The sequence below is a fragment of the Silene latifolia genome, chromosome 7 (genome assembly GCF_048544455.1).
Source record: "Silene latifolia isolate original U9 population chromosome 7, ASM4854445v1, whole genome shotgun sequence".
Taxonomy (NCBI): Eukaryota; Viridiplantae; Streptophyta; class Magnoliopsida; order Caryophyllales; family Caryophyllaceae; genus Silene; species Silene latifolia.
Genome location: NC_133532.1, coordinates 36,107,133 through 36,119,227, shown reverse-complemented (window position 1 = coordinate 36,119,227; position 12,095 = coordinate 36,107,133).

Sequence of the window (12,095 nt, the reverse complement as noted above, 5' to 3'; positions counted from 1 at the left end):
CACTCGATCGAGCACTTTCCTTACTCGATCGAGTGAATTTATCTTGAGAACTACTCGATCGAGTTGTTTGAACCACTCGATCGAGCTCTTGTATTTCAGGCTCACTCGATCGACCACAATTTTCACTCGATCGAGTGACTTCTTCTGCCAGATCACTCGATCGAGAGGAATATATACTCGATCGACCATCTTTCATTTGGGCACCTCTCGATCGAGTAAGATTTTTACTCGATCGATCATCTGGATTGGATATTTCACTCGATTGAGTAGTATTTTCACTCGATCGAGTGCCTGGACAATATACAGCAGGGATATCATCTGTAAACTCGTCCAGCTCTTCTTCCGGGGCATTATCAGCTGTCACAACCCCGTCTTTTGGCATTTTTGGCCCCTCATAAGCACGACCACTTCGGAGATTGATGGCGTTGACTGGGTCGCACATCGGTGGATGGTTAGCTTGGTCTTTCGCGAGTGTTAACTGCGCGACTTGTTCTCTTAACTCCAAGATAACGGTATCATCCTTGTTGCATCTCTCCCCAAACTGTTGTGTTAAGTTCAAAACCAAGGATTTCAGTTCGGCAATCTCCCTGTTGGTAGAAGGGGGGTCTGGCTGCGGCACTGGCGTAGAAGGAGTGAAAACATTTGTCATTTCTTCATATAATTGAGAAAAAGGAACTCCTTGCTTGTATTTCTGATAAGCAAGGACGCGCTCTATTCTCGCCATACAACCAATGGGGTCATGCCCCTCCATGCCGCATCTACCGCATATCTCCACATGCTCAGTAATTGCACAAATTTTTGCATGCTCACCCATAGCCTCCGTAATCTCCATATTACCTAGACTTTTGCTAGGACTACCCACTTCAGCTGCTACCAACTCGTTAACTTGCCCAGTTCCTCGGGGATTTCCATATTCGGCAACATGGATGTCTATCTCCTCAATAAGACGCCACCCTTGATCATCCTCCACGTTTTTCGTGAATCTCCCCTTAGCTACACTATCAAGGATAGCTCTCTGGTTTCGATATAACCCATTGTAGAATTGGGTATATAAGAACCAGCGCTTGAAACCGTGATGAGGCACAGAACGGACGAGCTTCTTGAACCTAGTCCAAGCCCCATTCAAGTCTTCGGTGGGCAATTGCTCAATTGAAGTAATCTGAGCTCTCAATGCATTAGTGTGCTGTGGCGGAAAATATCGCCTGTAAAAGGCCAAGGCAAGGGAATTCCAGTCAGTTACACCGACTGCTTCCCTGTCTAAATCCCTCAACCATTCCCGGGCATCATCAGCTAAAGAGAAGGGAAAGAGAACTCCCTTCACTCTATCTTGTGTCACCCCAGCATCAAGAGGAATGGTAGAGCAATACTCTGTAAATAACTTTATGTGCCTGCACGGATCTTCTTCTGTACCCCCAAAGAGATTTCTCTCGACCAAATTTGTAGATGTAGGATGGGTGGATTCCAAAACTTCCCGATTCAGTAGTGGGTAGTAAGAAACCTTTTGGAAGGGAATCCACGTTAGGCTCTGAATGGTTGCCTATATTCGGCATCCTGGCAGATAGAATTTACAGACTGGAGCAGGTATGACAATGTTCTCTTTCTAGAACAGATATCGTGCAAACTAATCAAAAACTTTGCAAAGTTAAGTAAAGCAACAAAGTTACGCCACCTCCCCGGCAACAGCGCCAAAATTTGACAGGACAGTCGTATACCTATCAAAAATAACTAACTGGCTCTAACTAATATAGTTAGGGAAGTCGGGTCGATCTCCACAGGGAGATGGGAAAATGTCAGCTTTAACTAAGTTCTTCACGGTAACCAATTTGGGGGGTTTTAATTTGGTTGTTCTAAACTAAAGAGGTTGAGAAAGAGAAGAAGGCAAGAGAACAAAGATTAAGCAAATAAGGAAGTAGCAGCTAAGACAGTCGGTTCACCATGATCATTCAGTCAAGCAATCTAGGTCTCCGATCAATGCAAATATGGTCTATGGGGCAGTGAATATCTCCTTCCGGTCTCAATTCGCCCTAAAGCACAAATAGCTTAGCTTCCGCCCTCACTACGGTGCCCTAATGTTCGCTACGAGTCTCACCCTTTCCAACCTTCCGGTCCAGGTCAAGGTTTACTACGATAAAATGCCTAATTGCGTCGACTCAATTAGACAGATACAGTTGATAGTAGCGATTAACGACAAAGACTACACAAGCATAAAACCTAATGTGGCGATTACTATTCCTTCATAACCATGGATTCCTTAGTCTTAGAAAGAAGGAATTACCTACACATCATTATCGAATTAACAACAATAATATACAGATAATAGGAATTGAACATGATAATAATAAACAAGAGGAATTCAAATAAGCAATCGCAGAGATAAGAGAAGAGAAAGAAGTATTAGCAATAAGATCAATTAAGAGTAAGAATTAAGAATTAAAAGGGAAAATAGAACCGATTACAAGTTCCGAATCCGAGCAATAGAATAGAAAAGAGTAGTGGAAAAAGAAGCAGTAAGTAAAGATGAAGTCAGGAAGAGTTACGCAGTCTACTCTTTAAAGTAGCACACGAAATCTCCCCCTAAACCTAATCCAAAAGCCTAATTACAGAAGCCCATATGAAAATAGGCGGAAAAACATAATTACAGGGTAAAACCACTCGATCGAGTGGAATAAAACCGCTCGATCGAGTAACGAAGCAACAATCCCTTCGATCGAGTGGAAATAAACCACTCGATCGAGTAATATTTATGCTCGATCGTGTGATCTTCATGATATAAAGCATTCGATCGACTAGAAAAGTGGTCGATCGAGCTATTTTGGCACGTTAGGCACTATGACACCTTCCGAAATCAGCTCACGCGTCTTCAAAGTGATAGATTCTAAGCTCCGATTCCTTGTTCTCCAAAAATGTATGCAAATGGGACGAGTTTGGGCTCGATTTATCTTCTTTTCAGTTTGAACCTTCAATTTACACAAGACAAACCAAAGTAGACTATTTGGGGGTATTTGTAGCTAAATGCCACGTAAAATAGTACAGAAGTGCGTGTAAAAATGGGGTAAAAACCTTATATAAAATACACGCATCAGTCCGTGTTCAGACATCAGTTGTACGCCATCAACACGCTGCTGTTCGCCGATGCAATTACCTTGTTGTTTTAGTTTATGCTATTAGTAGTACTTTGGTGTTTTATGTTGTAGTTTATAGGTATGGTTTAGTGAGTCGTACCAATGTAAAACACTCTTTCTTTCCAGCTGTAAAAAAAATAAAAAAATAAAATCACTCCCATCATCCATTCCTTCCTCATCCAAATAGTTCTTTAATTTAATAATTACTCTAACAAAAAAATGTATGCTAACTACAAATTCTTCTTCAAATTATACAACTTGAGGCAGAAACGTTTATGAGATTTAATTAACAAGGGGTAGACTTGTCTCAGGCCGGATTCGGGCCGGGTCGGGCTGACCCGAGGGCAGGCCGGGCTCATCTTTTTAGACCACTACCAGGCTAGGGGGCGACCTTGGTCGGGCCAGGCTCGTGGTTCGTGGAGGGCAGCCTGATGGCGGGACGGGCTGGCGGGCTAGTGTATAGTTTTTTTTTCTTAAGATGGTGGGCTAAGGGCGGGTCGGGCTAGGCTGGAGATTTAGGACCCGGGCCAAGGTCGGGCCAAAGACGGATCAGGCCAGGCTGGGCCAAATCACCTAAAATAACGGGCCAAGGGCGGGCCAGGCCGGGTCAACTAGTGCTGATGGCCAACTCTAACTAGGTGTATAAAATCAACAAATCATGACATTGGTGACAAAGCAAATTTTCTACGGTTAGAATTTATGTTTAAATACAAAGATTGTAAAGATTGAAAATGTCACATTACTCACATATTCACCTGGTGCCCCTGAGGTTTGGCTTAATTCATGTGGTACCCCTGGCTTTAAGAATGTGCACATGGTACCCCTGAACTTTCATTTTAGTGCACCATCTGCCCTTTTTTTTCTGTTATAACGACGTTAGTTTTAGCCTCACATTTCATTTTATAAAACCATATCTTTACTGTCTTCTTCAATCACACTTCACCTTCCTCAACTAATCAACTTCGCCTCCCTCTTTCCATGCTTCTTTTCTTTATCAATCTCCTTCTATTTAAATATATAAAAAATGCAACCTCATTTTTTATGTATTTAAGGTTGCATTAAAATGTATTAGAAATTGAGCCAATCAGCAGCATGATGATTCAAACCCCGACTTCATTGCACTTTGTCTCACTAAGAAACGAGCAGCCAGTCCATGTTATCCTTTGGTAATGCCGAAACCGAACCCCAGGCAGTAGCAGCAACACCGACATCAGCAGCCCCCAAGTTTAATCCCGCGAACTCGGAATCATAACCCGAGACCAATTTGTGTTCACTCATCTCGGAAGCAAAACCTGAACCCGAAACCAAGGCGCACCTGCTGCTCCTCCATTCAACGTGCTCCCTTCTTCATTCACACCAACGACAACAGCCTATCACCTCCATTATCAATCAATTCATCACCTAAATTGCAGCACCTTCATATAACTCGCCGTCACCTCCTCCATTAAATAGCAACCGCAGCCTCGACACAGCACCTCAACTAAGCTCGCCATCATTCTCGCTCCACCACGAGCAGCAGCCAACAACGAGCAGCTTCCATGGCTAAATTTCGACATCACTTTGGAGCTACAATCTTCGGCAAATACTCGAGCCACCGCAGCTCTTGCGCAGAACAAGCATCGACTCAGGCCACCATGACGCAGACCGAGCTCCTCGTAGCCGCCATATTAACCACCCGTGACCTCCGCCGTTCTCGCAGGGTGTCTTTGTTCCTTCTGTTCGCTCTTGCAGATTGAGGATTGGATTAATTTGGTTTGTAATTAACTAGAATGCCCCCTTTACTTTGTTCTCCTTCTCGATTTTCAGTGGAAACCATGAATTAGTGCTGCTAGCATCAAAGGGAATCAGCTTAAAATCATGACCTCTGGCATCAAATTCAGAACCCACCATGACGCAGACCGAGCTCCTCGTAGCATTTTGGTTTTCTCATTTTCCTTTTGCAAAATTCAATAAGTGTAGGTAGTAGGCTTAGTGTATAAAGTATGTCATAAGATGTTGGAGCATCTTTCCAACAACAAAATGACAAAACTAAAAAAAAAACTCAAGCATGCTACCATTTGGACGGTGCACTTGAGTATATATGGGTCTATTTTTTTCTTATAATATTTGTCCCACGAATGCTTATAAGTCATATGTTTTATTATCTTGCATAATTAAATATTAATTTGATCATACAACAATTATGTGACAAATTAATAAACATATATTCACTCAACTTACTGAGTAATATTTTATCATTATATCAACATATAATGGGTCCCATAATAGCTAGTTAGTTAAATTTACAATCTCTTGTAAATGTAAATAACTAATTATCTCTACCTCGAAATATTTATAAAACCTCAACATAATTTAGTAAATTAATATATTAATCCACTAAATCAAATCTTATTTAATCATATTACAATAAGATACAAAATCCAACTCATATAAATAAGGGATTAATTAATCTGTATCGCATACAATTAATTAATTATTTATTTGGGTCTCATCCTATAGGTGTGACCTTAAGGGATCAACTGATCACCAGCGTCAATACGACAGTAACGTCAAACTCTAGTCAGCCAATCATTACTGATTAATTTTGATCAGTTCACTATATAATTTATCATCCCCTACGTATTCTTAATTTGAGATTTAAACATGTGATCGCACTATTGTTTAGGACACATACTCCAACAATCTCCTACTTGTCCGAGACAAGTGTGCGTCACCAATTCTCTTGTCCTATTACAATCTCCCACTCAATGCAAGGTGTCTTGTAGGTCGTACTTACATTTGATCATATCTTGAGTGGTTTCCTCGATCTGGAGAGTAACTGTCTGACCGGAATTATCCACTGTAGTCACCTTCCGAGCGCGGCCACGCATTTTTAGTTCACTTCTCCTCGAGTGGCCCTGAGATTTCAAACAACCCTGACAAGGGGGTGGACAATTCCTATCGCACTATTCCCTTCGCTTAGCCACAAATCATCATGACCCAAAATACACTCATTTGACCTCAGTTACGACAGTCGTAGAATATAAATCAAAGCCAATCAGAAACTTGTGCCAACTTGGGCGAATAGTCTCTAGTCAAAAGAATCGACTCATAAGAATACTATAGTAGCTCTCGCCACGACCAGGCTTTATAAAAATTACCAGAACTCTATAAGCGGTCACTGCCCGACAGAGTGTCCCATACAGTCTGCCTATGTGATCGACTAGTCACCCTATATGACCCTATGGCACTTGAACTTGCCATCAATCGCATCACACTCTAGTCACTTCGAGACGTCACCTCCTATAAGTAACTAGGGGTGAATACTATGTTAATCCAGTTCACTTTAATAGGGTTCAAAATTGTCTCAACAACCTATTTGGATATAACAAAGTAATAAATAAATGAGTTTGCATAAAGAAACTCAAAGGATAAATGCGATTATCATATATTAAAAGTCAATACACTATTACTACTTCATATCTTATAATCTATAGTGTACCTTTTACACTAGTTAAAATGCAATAAAAGCTTGGTAAGTGGATATACCATGTATCCATACATTCCAACTTTATAAATTGCTATTTCCTACTATTCAATGTTATTTCTAATGACATGAATTTATCTAAGTAAATGTCTAGTCTTATTATTAGACATGGGTTCTTCTACTTGGAGGATGCTCCCACTGTTACCATATAACTTGTGATAAAGTCTTTGGTAGAGGGATCTACTCTCATTCCCTATGTTGACTGTTTTGTGTGGATTTTGCGCAAGGCAAGATCAGGTCAGGGTTGATTTAGGTAGGGTTAACTAGCTCTATATGGTTTATTAGTCAGATTATCAAGGCAGAATATAAGATATAAAGATGATAAAAATAACAATAACAAGACAGAATTTTGTACGTGGAAAACCCTTAAATGGGAAAAAACCACGGGCACCAAGCCAGGAGAGGATTTCTGTGGACCATGGAAAAACGCTCCACTCAAATGCTTTTTCAAAACATTTTTAATTTTAAAAGAGTCGCCACTAAATTTTTAAATGGAATTTAGAAACCAATTTTAGAGATTTGAATCCGTGTGACTTTACGTGTTAGAAAGTTAATTTAATTTCATTAAAACAACACCCAACCCCGCCCGTTGCAATAACGGTCTCTACTAGGTGAAAGATGGCTATTTCGGAAAGATATCACATGCGTATGCAACCGTTGAATTTAAATCCTATCAAGCGAATTTCGTTCTAAGTCGTTTAAAATGCATTTAACTTCGTCGAAGTGGTTTAGCATGTGAGTTCATTGATTAAACTAGAAAACACATCCAAAGAGAGGGATAGGAAGGCTTACGCTTAGCATAAGATGTATTAACACACATTAGTGGTTAGCTCATACATACAATATAAATTATAAATAAAGTAAATTAAAATCTAAACATAAACTAAATAAACTAAGGATTAATCAAACAAAGTCAAACAAGGAAGCAAATTAAAACACAAAACCTGGACAAACCCGTGCACTGCACGGATCTGAAATTTTCGAAATATGTCAGAATTGACCCGTGCACTGCGCGGGTTTTGAATTAATACATTGCTCATTACAAAATAAATACTAAATCAATGCAATAAATTAAGAAAATCTACCTAAATTAAAATTACAAATTATAGGTCTGGAAAATCATTAAAAATCAATTTTGTTTGGTTAAAAATAAATACACATAAATTAAATAAACTCGATTTATTAAATTACCCTATTCCAACACGAGGATATGTAAATGAGACGGGGTGTACGACCGACCAATATGGCGGATTTCTTTCCCATCTCAAGTCAACGCGGGTGCCGGAATGGTACTTTAACTCATACTCAAGCTATTCTAGTTTCGATATTAGTTAGACGATGTTAGACAATGGTTAGTAAATAAACAATAAAAAAACGAAATAAAAAGGAGAGAAGGGAGTTTTAATGCACCCTCAACCTACATGTATCGTTGACACCGTCTTGGGTCGTAATCGATCGTAGATTTTATCTCGAGGGGCCGTCGTCGACGAAGACAATTGAAATTGAATTTTGAAATCACGAAACAAACACGTTCAAAAGGCAGACTTGAGCAGCGATTTTCAATCGCTCACCACGACTTCGTTTCTCAACGATTTTTCAAACCGAAAGATGTTTTGGAAACTAGAAAGACTGAATTTTGTGAATATGGAAACAAACCAGAAGTTTTAATGGGATTTGTGCACGAGAATCAAGGCCAAAGACCACGACAGAAACTCGAAAACAAGATTTGTGTCCCTGTTTTCGAGCAGCTGTCACGGCTTTAGTTTAGGGTTTTTTTGGACGATTGATGGTTGTTATTTGCAGTATGTTGTGGGGAGAACTTAGAGGACTGAATTTATGGTGAAGGGGGGGTATTTATAAGGAGTTTCGAAGGGTAGAAGTAGGGCAACAAGCAGTCGGGCTCGGTTTGCATAGCTGCTGTCCATCAGCTAATTCGTGGGGTTTTTAGGGTTTGTATGGGGTTTTATTGGTGGTTAAGCTAAGGTAGTATGGGTAGGATACTAGGGTATGGTGTAGGGTTAATGGGCACGGGTTTGGTAGCTGTTTGGAGCGGGTTTTGGGCTCGGGATTGAGCACGAAAAATAGGGGGGAGGGCTGCTTGTGTTGCGGGCTGTTTGTGGAGTATTTGGGACGGGAATTGGATGGGTTTTGTGGTGTTCTAGGTGCTGGGTTGTTGTGGTAATGTGGAGCACAGGTTTGTGGTGATGGGTTGCAGGTTTGGACCAAGTTTGAGTCGGTTTAGAAGGGCTTTCGATGGGCTATACAAACACGGGTAAAGGAAGGAATTGGGCTGTGTTGGGGAGTGTTTAGGACGAGATTTGGGTGTGGATATGGGGGTTCGAACTGGGGTTGAATGGGTAGAGGCCTAGGTTGGTTAGTGTACTCGAGATTCGTGCCAACTCGTAAAGAAAACGGGCTCAAAAACCGAGCTAAAATCGAGCTCCAAAACGCGTGGTTGAAACGAGTTTTAAATTTTCAAATTCGAATTTTCAAATCAAATAGCACATTTAAAATGAATGATTTTTCAAATAAAAAAAAATATATTTTATTTTCAATAAAATAAATTTAAGGAAATAAATTCAAATTAAAACAATAAAATGAATTCACTTAAAAAAAGCTTTAATTTAAATATCATTTAAATTAATAAAATACTCCGTCGACAACGCTCATTCCACATCGTAAAACGAGCCCAAATAATGACAATGACAACTAAAGAATACATGTGTCCTATCATCATCGGGTGTTTGTCGGGTTCTCTATAAATTCCAATATCGACGAATATGGGTATCTACAGAGCCCCCACTTTGACTGAGGCTTGGACAAGGCGAAAGTCAAAGTATACCCCAGGTCCCTCTCGACCTGAGGATTCTGCGGGTCGTTTAGAGTCCATTAAACTTGCGTATGTAAGCTCGCCAGCCATAAGAAGAGATCATACCTGAAACTTCGTCGGGGATCAACTCTTGCTTCTGTTGCGTCGAATTATCATCGTTAGTCATCGACCCATAAATTGCATATATGGTGGGTTGAGCCTTATCCTCGGGCGCCTACGTATCCGTTTCTGACGGAATCAAACCCGCGTCGTAGTTCGGCTACTGCTGACACATGCCCAAAGTTTATCATCTGTTGGCGTTTGTCCAAAATTCATCATCTGTTGACACTTGCCCAAAGCTTATCATCTGCTGGCAGGTGCTCAAATGGGACGGGACTTTCCGAGGAGGTTGCCGCCACTTTCATCATTTGCTTTCAGCTGCGGAATTCTTCCATTTCATACTCTTGTATTGAATTGAATTCTGAGTGGATGTCATCCCTTTCATCTTGATAATGGTCTCTGAAGCCAACGGCTTCAGAGCCCCCAGTTTGCAATGGCTCTAAAGCCAACGTACTAGCAATAATCATCACATAAGCACATATGGATCATCGATCCTAAAATTAGATCATTTGAAAGATTGGGTCATCGACCCGAAAATTGAATTTGAAAATTTTGAATAATTGGGTCATCGACCCGAATTTTGAATTTATCATCACTTAGAAATGTTAGGCCATCGACCCGAGGTTTGAAGTTGAAGTGTTGGAATGCTGGGTCGTCGACCTAAAATTAAATTTGAATGACTGGGTCATCGACCCGAAATTTGAACAAGTTGAAAATTTTGAATAATTGGGCCATCGACCCAAATTTTGAATTTGAAATGAATCCCTTGGATGTTGGGTCGTCGACCCAAAATTTGACGCAAAAAGTTTTTGAAATTTCGGAATTCTGAAATATTTGGCATTTTGAAATTGAACCTTGATAGGTGAGCAGGAAATACGACTCAGACACTCTGTATGACCCGTAAATAACGTGGGCGTAGCCCGCTACCGTAAAACAAAAAAGAAAATAAAACCGTAAGTGTGCACGTGTTTTAATTCGATTATTGACTTGTTGGGGGTAGAAATGTAAATTGGCCATTCTGGCGCCAAAAGATGGCAAATGGGAATCACAAGGTCGCCGGACTTAGGTCGGAGATATCGTATGGCATGGGCGAGCTCCCGAGGACACATGGGAATCAAGATCACTTGGCATTGACAAGGTGGATTAAACTCACGGAGCAACAACGTTGGCTTCGCCCAGACACTAAACACAGACTGATTTTATGAGAACACTTAGACGTCACACATGACTTTTGTTGGGAACATTCTGTCACTCTTCTCCTCGCCTCCTTTCTTTTCAGCGGGTTTTCAACATTTCTTGCCACCGCCTTCTTTCTTTTCAGCGGGCTTTTACTATTTTTTCTTCCACGCCTTCTTTCTTTTCAGCGGGTTTTTCATATTTTCTGTTCCCAACACAAACCCACATCTATGTGACTCAGCATCTTTGCCTAAACCATTAGATAAAGCTCATTCCCAGACTTGACACTACTCATCTGAACCTATATCCTTATCCTAGCCTACATCGAGTTCTAAGACCGACTCAAACAAAGGTGGCTTCATTTGGACTTGGTTAAGACCCGTAAGATACCGACAAGATGACAACTTGGTTGATGAGTGGATTGAATCCCTTATTCTGAAGGACTGCCTACGTATTCGCGTGGAGCGAAATCAAATCCGACGTAGTTCGATCATGGTGCATTAAATTGGCATTTTGATTGTGTGTACACACTCGAAGGTTTCACCTAAGGTATCATGTCGCATCCCATTCTAGCCTGTAAGGTACCGTTAAATCCCGTGTCTAGGGTTGGTACAAAAGGTTGTGGTTGTTTGAGATGTGGAGCTCGGTAATAAAAAGTTGGAATGGTTGACCATCATTCTGAAGGTTTGTTTTGTGGTGCTAAGGCCAAGTGCTATGGCTGCTGATGTGGTTGGAATGGGTGTCTCGGGTTTGATGAACCACGAGTGCAAATGGGTTGGAAAATGATGTGGGTTCAAATTTCCATGTGTGGACCCTAACAGCTTGGGTGTAATGAAACAAGCTAGATGAATCCTCAAAATCCCTGACTATTCCCTTGCAACTGTCTCGAGAAGGACTTAGGGGTAGAAAGGCTACAAATGCCACTAACTTACTACTTTGGCTTCGCCCTCTGAACTTTGACTACGAGTGTTTTGGTACTCGATTTCTGCTTCACATATCGACTCTTGGCTTTTGTAACTTCGACATTCAACCACGAGCCTTATGGTACTCGGCTTCCGCTTTGCACACTGATTAAAGGCGTCTGTAACTTCGACATCGCCTTCTGACTTCTGCAATTTCGACATTCTCGACCACTCATTTCTGTTATTTCGACATCTTTGACTAGTCACTTCCGTAACTTTGACATTTTTTATTTTTCCCTTTTTCTTTTTCTTCTTTCTTTTTCATCTCTTTTCTTTTTTTCTTTTTTTCCTTTTTTTTCTTTTTCATCTCTTTTCTTTTTTCCTTTTTTCCTTTTTTTTCCTTTTTTATTTTTGTCCTTTTTTTCCTCATCGTTTCATTC